This window comes from Coregonus clupeaformis, unplaced genomic scaffold (assembly GCF_020615455.1).
Source record: "Coregonus clupeaformis isolate EN_2021a unplaced genomic scaffold, ASM2061545v1 scaf1725, whole genome shotgun sequence".
NCBI lineage: Eukaryota > Metazoa > Chordata > Actinopteri > Salmoniformes > Salmonidae > Coregonus > Coregonus clupeaformis.
Window position 1 is genome coordinate 69,039 of NW_025535179.1, and position 17,328 is coordinate 86,366.

At 48.7% G+C, this 17,328-nt stretch overlaps 1 pseudogene; it reads left to right on the top strand.

Moving 5' to 3' along the window:
• The window catches only part of LOC121561628, a 93,505-nt pseudogene that overhangs the window by 56,311 nt on the left and 19,866 nt on the right, over positions 1 to 17,328 (top strand).

Here is a 17,328-nt window from a genome sequence, read left to right on the forward strand (position 1 = left end):
CCTAGCTGTCTATCTAAACCATGTCTGTCCCTAGCTGTCTATCTAAACCATGTCTGCGGTCCCTAGCTGTCTATCTAAACCATGTCTGTCCCCTGTCCCTAGCTGTCTATCTAAACCATGTCTGTCCCCTGTCCCTAGCTGTCTATCTAAACCATGTCTGTCCCCTGTCCCTAGCTGTCTATCTAAACCATGTCTAGTTGCCCTAGCTGTCTATCTAAACCATGTCCCTGTCCCTAGCTGTCTATCTAAACCATGTCTGTCCGTCCCTAGCTGTCCATCTAAACCATGTCTGTCCCTAGCTGTCTATCTAAACCATGTCTGTCCTGCTGTCCCTAGCTGTCTATCTGAAACCATGTCTGTCCCCTGTCCCTAGCTGTCTATCTAAACCATGTCTGTCCCCTGTCCCTAGCTGTCTATCTAAACCATGTCTGTCCTCTGTCCCTAGCTGTCTATCTAAACCATGTCTTCCCTAGCTGTCTATCTAAACCATGTCTGTCCTCTGTCCCTAGCTGTCTATCTAAACCATGTCTGTCCCTAGCTGTCTATCTAAACCATGTCTGCTGTCCCTAGCTGTCTATCTAAACCATGTCTGTCCCCTGTCCCTAGCTGTCTATCTAAACCATGTCTGTCCCCTGTCCCTAGCTGTCTATCTAAACCATGTCTGTCCCTGTCCTAGCTGTCTATCTAAACCATGTCTGTCCCTGTCCTAGCTGTCTATCTAAACCATGTCTGTCCCTAGCTGTCTATCTAAACCATGTCTGTCCCTAGCTGTCTATCTAAACCATGTCTGTCCCTAGCTGTCTATCTAAACCATGTCTGTCCCTAGCTGTCCATCTAAACCATGTCTGTCCCTAGCTGTCTATCTAAACCATGTCTGTCCTCTGTCCCTAGCTGTCTATCTAAACCATGTCTGTCCCCTGTCCCTAGCTGTCTATCTAAACCATGTCTGTCCCCTGTCCCTAGCTGTCTATCTAAACCATGTCTGTCCTCTGTCCCTAGCTGTCTATCTAAACCATGTCTGTCCCTAGCTGTCTATCTAAACCATGTCTGTCCTCTGTCCCTAGCTGTCTATCTAAACCATGTCTGTCCCTAGCTGTCTATCTAAACCATGTCTGTCCCTGTCCCTAGCTGTCTATCCTAAACCATGTCTGTCCCTGTCCCTAGCTGTCTATCTAAACCATGTCTGTCCCTGTCCCTAGCTGTCTATCTAAACCATGTCTGTCCCTAGCTGTCTATCTAAACCATGTCTGTCCCCTGTCCCTAGCTGTCTATCTAAACCATGTCTGTCCCCTGTCCCTAGCTGTCTATCTAAACCATGTCTGTCCCCTGTCCCTAGCTGTCTATCTAAACCATGTATGTCCCCTGTCCCTAGCTGTCTATCTAAACCATGTCTGTCCCTGTCCCTAGCTGTCTATCTAAACCATGTCTGTCCCCTAGCTGTCTATCCTAAACCATGTCTGTCCCCTGTCCCTAGCTGTCTATCTAAACCATGTCTGTCCCTCTGTCCCTAGCTGTCTATCTAAACCATGTCTGTCCCCTGTCCCTAGCTGTCTATCTAAACCATGTCTGTCCCCTGTCCCTAGCTGTCTATCTAAACCATGTCTGTAGTCTGTCCCTAGCTGTCTATCTAAACCATGTCTGTCCCTAGCTGTCTATCTAAACCATGTCTGTCCCCTGTCCCTAGCTGTCTATCTAAACCATGTCTGTACTCTGTCCCTAGCTGTCTATCTAAACCATGTCTGTCCCCTGTCCCTAGCTGTCTATCTAAACCATGTCTGTCTGTGCCTAGCTGTCTATCTAAACCATGTCTGTCCCTGTCCCTAGCTGTCTATCTAAACCATGTCTGTCCCTGTCCCTAGCTGTCTATCTAAACCATGTCTGTCCCTAGCTGTCTATCTAAACCATGTCCTGTCCCTAGCTGTCTATCTAAACCATGTCTGTCCCCTGTCCCTAGCTGTCTATCTAAACCATGTCTGTTCCCTGTCCCCTAGCTGTCTATCTAAACCATGTCTGTCCCTAGCTGTCTATCTAAACCATGTCTGTCCCTGTCCTAGCTGTCTATCTAAACCATGTCTGTCCCCTGTCCCTAGCTGTCTATCTAAACCATGTCCGTCCCTGTCCCTAGCTGTCTATCTAAACCATGTCTGTCCCCTGTCCTAGCTGTCTATCTAAACCATGTCTGTCCCCTGTCCCTAGCTGTCTATCTAAACCATGTCTGTCCCCCTGTCCCTAGCTGTCTATCTAAACCATGTCTGTCCTAGCTGTCTATCTAAACCATGTCTGTCCCTAGCTGTCTATCTAAACCATGTCTGTCCCTGTCCCTAGCTGTCTATCTAAACCATGTCTGTCCTAGCTGTCTATCTAAACCATGTCTGTCCCCTGTCCCTAGCTGTCTATCTAAACCATGTCTGTCCCCTGTCCCTAGCTGTCTATCTAAACCATGTCCTGTCCCTAGCTGTCTATCTAAACCATGTCTGTCCCCTGTCCCTAGCTGTCTATCTAAACCATGTCTGTCCCCTGTCCCTAGCTGTCTATCTAAACCATGTCTGTCCCCTGTCCCTAGCTGTCTATCTAAACCATGTCTGTACCCTGTCCCTAGCTGTCTATCTAAACCATGTCTGTCCCCTGTCCCTAGCTGTCTATCTAAACCATGTCTGTCCCCTGTCCCTAGCTGTCTATCTAAACCATGTCTGTCCCCTGTCCCTAGCTGTCTATCTAAACCATGTCTGTCCCTGTCCTAGCTGGGTTCTATCTAAACCATGTCTGTCCCCTGTCCCTAGCTGTCTATCTAAACCATGTCTGTCCCTGTCCCTAGCTGTCTATCTAAACCATGTCTGTCCCTGTCCCTAGCTGTCTATCTAAACCATGTCTGTCCCTGTCCCTAGCTGTCTATCTAAACCATGTCTGTCCCCTGTCCCTAGCTGTCTATCTAAACCATGTCTGTCCCCTGTCCCTAGCTGTCTATCTAAACCATGTCTGTCCCTAGCTGTCTATCTAAACCATGTCTGTCCCCTGTCCCTAGCTGTCTATCTAAACCATGTCTGTCCCCTGTCCCTAGCTGTCTATCTAAACCATGTCTGTCCCCTGTCCCTAGCTGTCTATCTAAACCATGTCTGTCCCCTGTCCCTAGCTGTCTATCTAAACCATGTCTGTACTCTGTCCCTAGCTGTCTATCTAAACCATGTCTGTCCCCTGTCCCTAGCTGTCTATCTAAACCATGTCTGTCCCTAGCTGTCTATCTAAACCGTGTCTGTCCCTAGCTGTCTATCTAAACCATGTCTGTCCCTAGCTGTCTATCTAAACCATGTCTGTCCCTAGCTGTCTATCTAAACCATGTCTGTCCCTAGCTGTCTATCTAAACCATGTCTGTCCCCTGTCCCTAGCTGTCTATCTAAACCATGTCTGTCCCTAGCTGTCTATCTAAACCATGTCTGTCCCCTGTCCCTAGCTGTCTATCTAAACCATGTCTGTCCCCTGTCCCTAGCTGTCTATCTAAACCATGTCTGTCCCTGTCCCTAGCTGTCTATCTAAACCATGTCTGTCCCTGTCCTAGCTGTCTATCTAAACCATGTCTGTCCCCTGTCCCTAGCTGTCTATCTAAACCATGTCGTCCCTGTCCTAGCTGTCTATCTAAACCATGTCTGTCCCCCTGTCCCTAGCTGTCTATCTAAACCATGTCTGTCTGTCCCTAGCTGTCTATCTAAACCATGTCTGTCCCTAGCTGTCTATCTAAAACCATGTCTTGTCCCTAGCTGTCTATCTAAACCATGTCTGTCTGTCCCTAGCTGTCTATCTAAACCATGTCTGTCCCTGTCCCTAGCTGTCTATCTAAACCATGTCTGTCCCCTGTCCCTAGCTGTCTATCTAAACCATGTCTGTCCCTAGCTGTCTATCTAAACCATGTCTGTCCCCTGTCCCTAGCTGTCTATCTAAACCATGTCTGTCCCCTGTCCTAGCTGTCTATCTAAACCATGTCTGTCCCCTGTCCCTAGCTGTCTATCTAAACCATGTCTGTCCCTGTCCTAGCTGTCTATCTAAACCATGTCTGTCCCTGTCCCTAGCTGTCTATCTAAACCATGTCTGTAGTGTCTGTCCTAGCTGTCTATCTAAACCATGTCTGTCCCCTGTCCCTAGCTGTCTATCTAAACCATTGTCTGTCCCCTGTCCCTAGCTGTCTATCTAAACCATGTCTGTCTCTGTCCCTAGCTGTCTATCTAAACCATGTCTGTCCTAGCTGTCTATCTAAACCATGTCTGTCTCTGTCCTAGCTGTCTATCTAAACCATGTCTCGTCCTAGCTGTCTTCTAAGCTCTGTCCTAGTTGTCTATCTAAACCATGTCTGTCCCCTGTACTATGTCTATCTAGTCTAGCCCCATGTCCCTAGCTGTCTATCTGTCCTGTCCCTAGCTGTCTATCTAAACCATGTCTGTTCTGTCCCTAGCTGTCTATCTAAACCATGTCTGTCCCTGTCCCTAGCTGTCTATCTAAACCATGTCTGTCCCCTGTCCCTAGCTGTCTATCTAAACCATGTCTGCTGTCCCTAGCTGTCTATCTAAACCATGTCTGTCCCTGTCCCTAGCTGTCTATCTAAACCATGTCTGTCCCCTGTCCTTAGCTGTCTATCTAAACCATGTCTGTCCCCTGTCCCTAGCTGTCTATCTAAACCATGTCTGTCCCCTGTCCCTAGCTGTCTATCTAAACCATGTCTGTCCCCTGTCCCTAGCTGTCTATCTAAACCATGTCTGCCTGTCCCTAGCTGTCTATCTAAACCATGTCTGTCCTGTCCCTAGCTGTCTATCTAAACCATGTCTGTCTCTGTCCTAGCTGTCTATCTAAACCATGTCTGTACTCTGTCCTAGCTGTCTATCTAAACCATGTCTGTCCCTGTCCCTAGCTGTCTATCTAAACCATGTCTGTCCCTGTCCCTAGCTGTCTATCTAAACCATGTCTGTCCCCTGTCTGCTGTCTATCTAAACCATGTCTGTCCCCTGTCCCTAGCTGTCTATCTAAACCATGTCTGTCCCCTGTCCCTAGCTGTCTATCTAAACCATGTCTGTCCCCTGTCCCTAGCTGTCTATCTAAACCATGTCTGTCCCCTGTCCTAGCTGTCTATCTAAACCATGTCTGTCCCCTGTCCCTAGCTGTCTATCTAAACCATGTCTGTCCCCTGTCCCTAGCTGTCTATCTAAACCATGTCTGCCTGTCCCTAGCTGTCTATCTAAACCATGTCTGTCCCCTGTCCCTAGCTGTCTATCTAAACCATGTCTGTCCCCTGTCCCTAGCTGTCTATCTAAACCATGTCTGTCCCCTGTCCCTAGCTGTCTATCTAAACCATGTCTGTCCCCTGTCCCTAGCTGTCTATCTAAACCATGTCTGTCCCTGTCCTAGCTGTCTATCTAAACCATGTCTGTCCCCTGTCCCTAGCTGTCTATCTAAACCATGTCTGTCCCTAGCTGTCTATCTAAACCATGTCTGTCCCCTGTCCCTAGCTGTCTATCTAAACCATGTCTGTCCCTAGCTGTCTATCTAAACCATGTCTGTCCCCTGTCCCTAGCTGTCTATCTAAACCATGTCTGTCCCTAGCTGTCTATCTAAACCATGTCTGTCCCTGTCCCTAGCTGTCTATCTAAACCATGTCTGTCCCCTGTCCCTAGCTGTCTATCTAAACCATGTCTGTACCCTGTCCCTAGCTGTCTATCTAAACCATGTCTGTCCCCTGTCCCTAGCTGTCTATCTAAACCATGTCTGTCCTGTCCCTAGCTGTCTATCTAAACCATGTCTGTACTCTGTCCCTAGCTGTCTATCTAAACCATGTCTGTCCCCTGTCCCTAGCTGTCTATCTAAACCATGTCTGTACTCCTGTCCCTAGCTGTCTATCTAAACCATGTCTGTACCCTGTCCCTAGCTGTCTATCTAAACCATGTCTGTACCCTGTCCCTAGCTGTCTATCTAAACCATGTCTGTCCTCTGTCCCTAGCTGTCTATCTAAACCATGTCTGTCCTCTGTCCCTAGCTGTCTATCTAAACCATGTCTGTCCCCTGTCCCTAGCTGTCTATCTAAACCATGTCTGTCCCCTGTCCCCTAGCTGTCTATCTAAACCATGTCTGTCCCCTGTCTAGCTGTCTATCTAAACCATGTCTGTCCCTGTCCCTAGCTGTCTATCTAAACCATGTCTGTCCTCCCTAGCTGTCTATCTAAACCATGTCTGTCCCTGTCCTAGCTGTCTATCTAAACCATGTCTGTCCCCTGTCCCTAGCTGTCTATCTAAACCATGTCTGTCCCCTGTCCCTAGCTGTCTATCTAAACCATGTCTGTCCCTGTCCCTAGCTGTCTATCTAAACCATGTCTGTCCCTGTCCCTAGCTGTCTATCTAAACCATGTCTGTCCTGTCCCTAGCTGTCTATCTAAACCATGTCTGTCCCCTGTCCCTAGCTGTCTATCTAAACCATGTCTGTCCCTGTCCCTAGCTGTCTATCTAAACCATGTCTGTCCCCCTGTCCCTAGCTGTCTATCTAAACCATGTCTGTCCCCTGTCCCTAGCTGTCTATCTAAACCATGTCTGTACTCTGTCCCTAGCTGTCTATCTAAACCATGTCTGTCCCTGTCCCTAGCTGTCTATCTAAACCATGTCTGTCCCTGTCCCTAGCTGTCTATCTAAACCATGTCTGTCCCTGTCCCTAGCTGTCTATCTAAACCATGTCTGTCCCTAGCTGTCTATCTAAACCATGTCTGTCCCTAGCTGTCTATCTAAACCATGTCTGTCCCCTGTCCCTAGCTGTCTATCTAAACCATGTCTGTCCCCCTGTCCCTAGCTGTCTATCTAAACCATGTCTGTCCCCTGTCCCTAGCTGTCTATCTAAACCATGTCTGTCCCCTGTCCCTAGCTGTCTATCTAAACCATGTCTGTCCCTGTCCCTAGCTGTCTATCTAAACCATGTCTGTCCCTGTCCCTAGCTGTCTATCTAAACCATGTCTGTCCCTGTCCCTAGCTGTCTATCTAACCATGTCTGTCCCCTGTCCCTAGCTGTCTATCTAAACCATGTCTGTCCCCTGTCCTAGCTGTCTATCTAAACCATGTCTGTCCCCTGTCCCTAGCTGTCTATCTAAACCATGTCTGTCCCTAGCTGTCTATCTAAACCATGTCTGTCCCTAGCTGTCTATCTAAACCATGTCTGTCCCCTGCTGTCTATCTAAACCATGTCTGTCCCCTGTCCCTAGCTGTCTATCTAAACCATGTCTGTCCCCTGTCCCTAGCTGTCTATCTAAACCATGTCTGTCCCCTGTCCCTAGCTGTCTATCTAAACCATGTCTGTCCCCTGTCCCTAGCTGTCTATCTAAACCATGTCTGTCTGTCCCTAGCTGTCTATCTAAACCATGTCTGTCCCTAGCTGTCTATCTAAACCATGTCTGTCCCCTGTCCCTAGCTGTCTATCTAAACCATGTCTGTCCCCTGTCCCTAGCTGTCTATCTAAACCATGTCTGTCCCCTGTCCCTAGCTGTCTATCTAAACCATGTCTGTCCCTAGCTGTCTATCTAAACCATGTCTGTCCCTAGCTGTCTATCTAAACCATGTCTGTCTGTCCCTAGCTGTCTATCTAAACCATGTCTGTCTCTGTCCCTAGCTGTCTATCTAAACCATGTTCCTGTCCCTAGCTGTCTATCTAAACCATGTCTGTCCCCTGTCCCTAGCTGTCTATCTAAACCATGTCTGTCCCTGTCCCTAGCTGTCTATCTAAACCATGTCTGTCCCCTGTCCCTAGCTGTCTATCTAAACCATGTCTGTCCCCTGTCCCTAGCTGTCTATCTAAACCATGTCTGTCCCTAGCTGTCTATCTAAACCATGTCTGTCCCTAGCTGTCTATCTAAACCATGTCTGTCCCTAGCTGTCTATCTAAACCATGTCTGTCCCCTGTCCCTAGCTGTCTATCTAAACCATGTCTGTCCCCTGTCCCTAGCTGTCTATCTAAACCATGTCTGTCCCCTGTCCCTAGCTGTCTATCTAAACCATGTCTGTCCCCTGTCCCTAGCTGTCTATCTAAACCATGTCTGTCCCTAGCTGTCTATCTAAACCATGTCTGTCCTAGCTGTCTGTCCCTTCTGTCCCTAGCTGTCTATCTAAACCATGTCTGTCCCCTGTCCTAGCTGTCTATCTAAACCATGTCTGTCCCCTGTCCCTAGCTGTCTATCTAAACCATGTCTGTCCCCTGCCTAGCTGTCTATCTAAACCATGTCGTCTGTCCCTAGCTGTCTATCTAAACCATGTCTGTCCCCTGTCCCTAGCTGTCTATCTAAACCATGTCTGTCCCTGTCCTAGCTGTCTATCTAAACCATGTCTGTCCTGTCCCTAGCTGTCTATCTAAACCATGTCTGTCCCCTGTCCCTAGCTGTCTATCTAAACCATGTCTGTCCCCTGTCCCTAGCTGTCTATCTAAACCATGTCTGTCCCCTGTCCCTAGCTGTCTATCTAAACCATGTCTGTAGTCTGTCCCTAGCTGTCTATCTAAACCATGTCTGTCCTGTCCCTAGCTGTCTATCTTAACCATGTCTGTCTGTCCCTAGCTGTCTATCTAAACCATGTCTGTCCCCTGTCCCTAGCTGTCTATCTAAACCATGTCTGTCCCCTGTCCCTAGCTGTCTATCTAAACCATGTCTGTCCCTAGCTGTCTATCTAAACCATGTCTGTCCCCTGTCCCTAGCTGTCTATCTAAACCATGTCTGTCCCTAGCTGTCCATCTAAACCATGTCTGTACTCTGTCCCTAGCTGTCTATCTAAACCATGTCTGTCCCCTGTCCCTAGCTGTCTATCTAAACCATGTCTGTCCCCTGTCCCTAGCTGTCTATCTAAACCATGTCTGTCCCCTGTCCCTAGCTGTCTATCTAAACCATGTCTGTAGTCTGTCCCTAGCTGTCTATCTAAACCATGTCTGTCCCCTGTCCCTAGCTGTCTATCTAAACCATGTCTGTCCCCTGTCCCTAGCTGTCTATCTAAACCATGTCTGTAGTCTGTCCCTAGCTGTCTATCTAAACCATGTCTGTCCCTAGCTGTCTATCTAAACCATGTCTGTAGTCTGTCCCTAGCTGTCTATCTAAACCATGTCTGTCCCCTGTCCCTAGCTGTCTATCTAAACCATGTCTGTCCCCTGTCCCTAGCTGTCTATCTAAACCATGTCTGTCCCCTGTCCCTAGCTGTCTATCTAAACCATGTCTGTCCCCTGTCCCTAGCTGTCTATCTAAACCATGTCTGTCCCTAGCTGTCTATCTAAACCATGTCTGTCCCCTGTCCCTAGCTGTCTATCTAAACCATGTCTGTCCCTAGCTGTCCATCTAAACCATGTCTGTACTCTGTCCCTAGCTGTCTATCTAAACCATGTCTGTCCCTGTCCCTAGCTGTCTATCTAAACCGTGTCTGTCCCCCTGTCCCTAGCTGTCTATCTAAACCATGTCTGTCCCCTGTCCCTAGCTGTCTATCTAAACCATGTCTGTAGTCTGTCCCTAGCTGTCTATCTAAACCATGTCTGTCCCTAGCTGTCTATCTAAACCATGTCTGTAGTCTGTCCCTGGCTGTCTGTCTAGGCCATGTGTCCCTGACAATCCTAGGCTGTCCTGTCTGAAGCCATGCCTTCTGTCCTGTGACGTACCATCTCCGTGTGTCTCCATCTATCTTGGCTGCTGTCCTAGCTGTCCATCTAAACCATGTCTGTCTCTGTCCTAGCTGTCTATCTAAATCCATGTCTGTCCCTCTGCCGCTGTCTGTCTAAACCGTGTCATAGCTGTCTATCTAAACCATGTCTGTCCCTGTCCTGGCTGTCATTGGCCATGTGTCTGTCCCTAGCTGTCTACTCTAGAACCATGTCTGTCCCTGTCCCTAGCTGTCTATCTAAACCATGTCTGTCCCTGTCCCTAGCTGTCTATCTAAACCATGTCTGTCCCCTGTCCCTAGCTGTCTATCTAAACCATGTCTGTCCCTAGCTGTCTATCTAAACCATGTCTGTCCCCTGTCCCTAGCTGTCTATCTAAACCATGTCTGTACTCTGTCCCTAGCTGTCTATCTAAACCATGTCTGTACTCTGTCCCTAGCTGTCTATCTAAACCATGTCTGTCCCTGTCCCTAGCTGTCTATCTAAACCATGTCTGTCCCCTGTCCCTAGCTGTCTATCTAAACCAGTGTCTGTCCCTAGCTGTCTATCTAAACCATGTCTGTCCCCTGTCCCTAGCTGTCTATCTAAACCATGTCTGTCCCCTGTCCCTAGCTGTCTATCTAAACCATGTTGTCCCTGTCCCTAGCTGTCTATCTAAACCATGTCTGTCCCTGTCCTAGCTGTCTATCTAAACCATGTCTGTCCCCTGTCCCTAGCTGTCTATCTAAACCATGTCTGTCCCCTGTCCCTAGCTGTCTATCTAAACCATGTCTGTCCCTGTCCCTAGCTGTCTATCTAAACCATGTCTGTCCCTGTCCCTAGCTGTCTATCTAAACCATGTCTGTCCTAGCTGTCTATCTAAACCATGTCTGTCCCTGTCCCTAGCTGTCTATCTAAACCATGTCTGTCCCCTGTCCTAGCTGTCTATCTAAACCATGTCTGTCCCTGTCCCTAGCTGTCTATCTAAACCATGTCTGTCCCCTGTCCCTAGCTGTCTATCTAAACCATGTCTGTCCCTGTCCCTAGCTGTCTATCTAAACCATGTCTGTCCCTAGCTGTCTATCTAAACCATGTCTGTCCCTAGCTGTCTATCTAAACCATGTCTGTCCCCTGTCCCTAGCTGTCTGATCTAAACCATGTCTGTCCCCTGTCCCTAGCTGTCTATCTAAACCATGTCTGTCCCTGTCCCTAGCTGTCTATCTAAACCATGTCTGTCTGTCCCTAGCTGTCTATCTAAACCATGTCTGTCCCCTGTCCCTAGGCTGTCTATCTAAACCATGTCTGTCCCCTGTCCCTAGCTGTCTATCTAAACCATGTCTGTCCCTGTCCCTAGCTGTCTATCTAAACCATGTCTGTCCCCTGTCCTAGCTGTCTATCTAAACCATGTCTGTCCCTAGCTGTCTATCTAAACCATGTCTGTCCCCTGTCCCTAGCTGTCTATCTAAACCATGTCTGTCCTGTCCCTAGCTGTCTATCTAAACCATGTCTGTCCCTAGCTGTCTATCTAAACCATGTCTGTCCCTGTCCTAGCTGTCTATCTAAACCATGTCTGTCCCCTGTCCCTAGCTGTCTATCTAAACCATGTCTGTCCCCTGTCCTAGCTGTCTATCTAAACCATGTCTGTCCCCTGTCCCTAGCTGTCTATCTAAACCATGTCTGTACTCTGTCCCTAGCTGTCTATCTAAACCATGTCTGTCCCCTGTCCCTAGCTGTCTATCTAAACCATGTCTGTCCCCTGTCCCTAGCTGTCTATCTAAACCATGTCTGTCCCTAGCTGTCTATCTAAACCATGTCTGTCCCTAGCTGTCTATCTAAACCATGTCTGTCCCCTGTCCCTAGCTGTCTATCTAAACCATGTCTGTCCTGTCCCTAGCTGTCTATCTAAACCATGTCTGTCCCCTGTCCTAGCTGTCTATCTAAACCATGTCTGTCCCTGTCCCTAGCTGTCTATCTAAACCATGTCTGTCCCCTGTCCCTAGCTGTCTATCTAAACCATGTCTGTCCCCTGTCCCTAGCTGTCTATCTAAACCATGTCTGTCCCTAGCTGTCTATCTAAACCATGTCTGTCCCCTGTCCCTAGCTGTCTATCTAAACCATGTCTGTCCCTAGCTGTCTATCTAAACCATGTCTGTACTCTGTCCCTAGCTGTCTATCTAAACCATGTCTGTCCCCAGCTGTCTATCTAAACCATGTCTGTCCCTAGCTGTCTATCTAAACCATGTCTGTCCCTGTCCCTAGCTGTCTATCTAAACCATGTCTGTCCCTGTCCCTAGCTGTCTATCTAAACCATGTCTGTCCCTAGCTGTCTATCTAAACCATGTCTGTCCCTGTCCTAGCTGTCTATCTAAACCATGTCTGTCCCCTGTCCCTAGCTGTCTATCTAAACCATGTCTGTCCCTAGCTGTCTATCTAAACCATGTCTGTTCCTGTCCCTAGCTGTCTATCTAAACCATGTCTGTCCCCTGTCCCTAGCTGTCTATCTAAACCATGTCTGTCCCCTGTCCCTAGCTGTCTATCTAAACCATGTCTGTCCCTAGCTGTCTATCTAAACCATGTCTTTCCCTGTCCTAGCTGTCTATCTAAACCATGTCTGTCCCTGTCCCTAGCTGTCTATCTAAACCATGTCTGTCCCCCTGTCCTAGCTGTCTATCTAAACCATGTCTGTCCCCTGTCCCTAGCTGTCTATCTAAACCATGTCTGGTCCCTGTCCCTAGCTGTCTATCTAAACCATGTCTGTCCCTAGCTGTCTATCTAAACCATGTCTGTCCCCTGTCCCTAGCTGTCTATCTGGAAACCATGTCTGTCCCCTGTCCCTAGCTGTCTATCTAAACCATGTCTGTCCTCTGTCCCTAGCTGTCTATCTAAACCATGTCTGTCCTCTGTCCCTAGCTGTCTATCTAAACCATGTCTGTCCCCTGTCCCTAGCTGTCTATCTAAACCATGTCTGTCCCTAGCTGTCTATCTAAACCATGTCTGTCCCTAGCTGTCTATCTAAACCATGTCTGTCCCTAGCTGTCTATCTAAACCATGTCTGTCCCTAGCTGTCTATCTAAACCATGTCCTAGCTGTCTATCTAAACCATGTCTGTCCCCTGTCCCTAGCTGTCTATCTAAACCATGTCTGTCCCCTGTCCCTAGCTGTCTATCTAAACCATGTCTGTCCCTGTCCTAGCTGTCTATCTAAACCATGTCTGTCCCTGTCCCTAGCTGTCTATCTAAACCATGTCTGTCTCCTGTCCTAGCTGTCTATCTAAACCATGTCTGTCCCCTGTCCCTAGCTGTCTATCTAAACCATGTCTGTCCCTGTCCCTAGCTGTCTATCTGAAACCATGTCTGTCCCCTGTCCCTAGCTGTCTATCTAAACCATGTCTGTCCCCTGTCCCTAGCTGTCTATCTAAACCATGTCTGTCCCCTGTCCCTAGCTGTCTATCTAAACCATGTCTGTCCCCTGTCCCTAGCTGTCTATCTAAACCATGTCTGTCCCTAGCTGTCTATCTAAACCATGTCTGTCCCTAGCTGTCTATCTAAACCATGTCTGTCCCTAGCTGTCTATCTAAACCATGTCTGTCCCCTGTCCCTAGCTGTCTATCTAAACCATGTCTGTCCCCTGTCCCTAGCTGTCTATCTAAACCATGTCTGTCCCCTGTCCCTAGCTGTCTATCTAAACCATGTCTGTCCCTAGCTGTCTATCTAAACCATGTCTGTCCCTAGCTGTCTATCTAAACCATGTCTGTCCCCTGTCCCTAGCTGTCTATCTAAACCATGTCTGTCCCCTGTCCCTAGCTGTCTATCTAAACCATGTCTGTCCCCTGTCCCTAGCTGTCTATCTAAACCATGTCTGTCCCTAGCTGTCTATCTAAACCATGTCTGTCCCCTGTCCCTAGCTGTCTATCTAAACCATGTCTGTCCCCTGTCCCTAGCTGTCTATCTAAACCATGTCTGTCCCTGTCCCTAGCTGTCTATCTAAACCATGTCTGTCCCTGTCTCTAGCTGTCTATCTAAACCATGTCTGTCCCTAGCTGTCTATCTAAACCATGTCTGTCCCTAGCTGTCTATCTAAACCATGTCTGTCCCTGTCCCTAGCTGTCTATCTAAACCATGTCTGTCCTAGCTGTCTATCTAAACCATGTCTGTCCCTGTCCCTAGCTGTCTATCTAAACCATGTCTGTCCCTAGGCTGTCTATCTAAACCATGTCTGTCCCTGTCCCTAGCTGTCTATCTAAACCATGTCTGTCCCCTGTCCCTAGCTGTCTATCTAAACCATGTCTGTCCCCTGTCCTAGCTGTCTATCTAAACCATGTCTGTCCCTAGCTGTCTATCTAAACCATGTCTGTCCCTAGCTGTCTATCTAAACCATGTCTGTCCCCTGTCCCTAGCTGTCTATCTAAACCATGTCTGTCCCCTGTCCTAGCTGTCTATCTAAACCATGTCTGTCCCTGTCCTACTGTCTATCTAAACCATGTCTGTCCCCTAGCTGTCTATCTAAACCATGTCTGTCCCCTGTCCTAGCTGTCTATCTAAACCATGTCTGTCCCTGTCCCTAGCTGTCTATCTAAACCATGTCTGTCCCCTGTCCCTAGCTGTCAATCTAAACCATGTCTGTCCCTGTCCCTAGCTGTCTATCTAAACCATGTCTGTCCCTGTCCTAGCTGTCTATCTAAACCATGTCCTAGCTGTCTATCTAAACCATGTCTGTCCCCTGTCCCTAGCTGTCTATCTAAACCATGTCTGTCCCTAGCTGTCTATCTAAACCATGTCTGTCCCCTGTCCCTAGCTGTCTATCTAAACCATGTCTGTACTCTGTCCCTAGCTGTCTATCTAAACCATGTCTGTCCCCTGTCCCTAGCTGTCTATCTAAACCATGTCTGTCCCCTGTCCCTAGCTGTCTATCTAAACCATGTCTGTCCCTGTCCCTAGCTGTCTATCTAAACCATGTCTGTCCCTAGCTGTCTATCTAAACCATGTCTGTCCCCTGTCCCTAGCTGTCTATCTAAACCATGTCTGTCCCCTGTCCCTAGCTGTCTATCTAAACCATGTCTGTACTCTGTCCCTCGCTGTCTATCTAAACCATGTCTGTCCCCTGTCCCTAGCTGTCTATCTAAACCATGTCTGTCCCTAGCTGTCTATCTAAACCATGTCTGTCCCCTGTCCCTAGCTGTGCATCAGAGATGGTAAAATGGATGGAGGACATCAGGATGGCTGTAGACCTGGCAGAGCAGAGTAACAGACCTACTGATCTACTGAGCCAATCAGACAGCAGTAAGTCACACTACCTAACCCCTGACCCCTGACCCCTGACCCCTAGACCTGGCTGAACAGATGAATGGTCCTTCCTCTGATCTACAGTCCACCAGCCTATCAGACAGCAGTAAGTCACACTACCTAACCCCTAACCCCTGACCCCTAGACCTGGCTGAACAGATGAATGGTCCTTCCTCTGATCTACAGTCCACCAGCCTATCAGACAGCAGTAAGTCACACTACCTAACCCCTAACCCCTGACCCCTAGACCTGGCTGAACAGATGAATGGTCCTTCCTCTGATCTACTGTCCACCAGCCTATCAGACAGCAGTAAGTCCCACTACCTAACCCCTGACCCCTGACCCCTAGACCTGGCTGAACAGATGAATGGTCCTTCCTCTGATCTACAGTCCACCAGCCTATCAGACAGCAGTAAGTCACTCTACCTAACCCCTGACCCCTGACCCCTAGACCTGGCTGAACAGATGAATGGTCCTTCCTCTGATCTACAGTCCACCAGCCTATCAGACAGCAGTAAGTCACACTACCTGACCCCTGACCCCTGACCCCTAGACCTGGCTGAACAGATGAATGGTCCTTCCTCTGATCTACAGTCCACCAGCCTATCAGACAGCAGTAAGTCACACTACCTAACCCCTGACCCCTAGACCTGGCTGAACAGATGAATGGTCCTTCCTCTGATCTACAGTCCACCAGCCTATCAGACAGCAGTAAGTCACACTACCTAACCCCTGACCCCTGACCCTGACCCTAGACCTGGCTGAACAGATGAATGGTCCTTCCTCTGATCTACAGTCCACCAGCCTATCAGACAGCAGTAAGTCACACTACCTAACCCCTGACCCCTGACCCCTAGACCTGGCTGAACAGATGAATGGTCCTTCCTCTGATCTACTGTCCACCAGCCTATCAGACAGCAGTAAGTCACACTATCTACTGCAGGGTTCTTCAATTCCGGTCCTGGAGGGCCGAAACATTTCTGTTTTTTATTTCTACCTGGTAGTTAATTGCACTCACCTGGTGTCCCAGGTCTGAATTAGCCCCTGATTAGAAGGAGAGGATGAAAAACAGAGGTGTTTCGGCCCTCCAGGACCGGAATTGAAGAACCCTGATCTACTGCTACTACTTCTACAGGCGGAGTTAAAGGACCCATAGCAGCCATGAAAACCCTAACCTTCCCACAGGGTACAGGCTGAGCCCTAGCTAACCTCATTTAGCCACAGGGTACAGGCTGAGCCCTAACTAACCTCATTTAGCCACAGGGTACAGGCTGAGCCCTAGCTAACCTCATTTAGCCACAGGGTACAGGCTGAGCCCTAGCTAACCTCATTTAGCCACAGGGTACAGGCTGAGCCCTAACTAACCTCATTTAGCCACAGGGTACAGGCTGAGCCCTAACTAACCTCATTTAGCCACAGGGTACAGGCTGAGCCCTAGCTAACCTCATTTAGCCACAGGGTACAGGCTGAGCCCCTAACTAACCTCATTTAGCCACAGGGTACAGGCTGAGCCCTAGCTAACCTCATTTAGCCACAGGGTACAGGCTGAGCCCTAACTAACCTCATTTAGCCACAGGGTACAGGCTGAGCCCTAGCTAACCTCATTTAGCCACAGGGTACAGGCTGAGCCCTAACTAACCTCATTTAGCCACAGGGTACAGGCTGAGCCCTAACTAACCTCATTTAGCCACAGGGTACAGGCTGAGCCCTAACTAACCTCATTTAGCCACAGGGTACAGGCTGAGCCCTAACTAACCTCATTTAGCCACAGGGTACAGGCTGAGCCCTAACTAACCTCATTTAGCCACAGGGTACAGGCTGAGCCCTAGCTAACCTCATTTAGCCACAGGGTACAGGCTGAGCCCTAGCTAACCTCATTTAGCCACAGGGTACAGGCTGAGCCCTAACTAACCTCATTTAGCCACAGGGTACAGGCTGAGCCCCTGGCTAACCTCATTTAGCCACAGGGTACAGGCTGAGCCCTAACTAACCTCATTTAGCCACAGGGTACAGGCTGAGCCCTAACTAACCTCATTTAGCCACAGGGTACAGGCTGAGCCCTAGCTAACCTCATTTAGCCACAGGGTACAGGCTGAGCCCTAGCTAACCTCATTTAGCCACAGGGTACAGGCTGAGCCCTAGCTAACCTCATTTAGCCACAGGGTACAGGCTGAGCCCTAACTAACCTCATTTAGCCACAGGGTACAGGCTGAGCCCTAGCTAACCTCATTTAGCCACAGGGTACAGGCTGAGCCCTAACTAACCTCATTTAGCCACAGGGTACAGGCTGAGCCCTAACTAACCTCATTTAGCCACAGGGTACAGGCTGAGCCCTAACTAACCTCATTTAGCCACAGGGTACAGACTGAGCCCTAACTAACCTAATTTAGCCACAGGGTACAGGCTGAGCCCTAACTAACCTCATTTA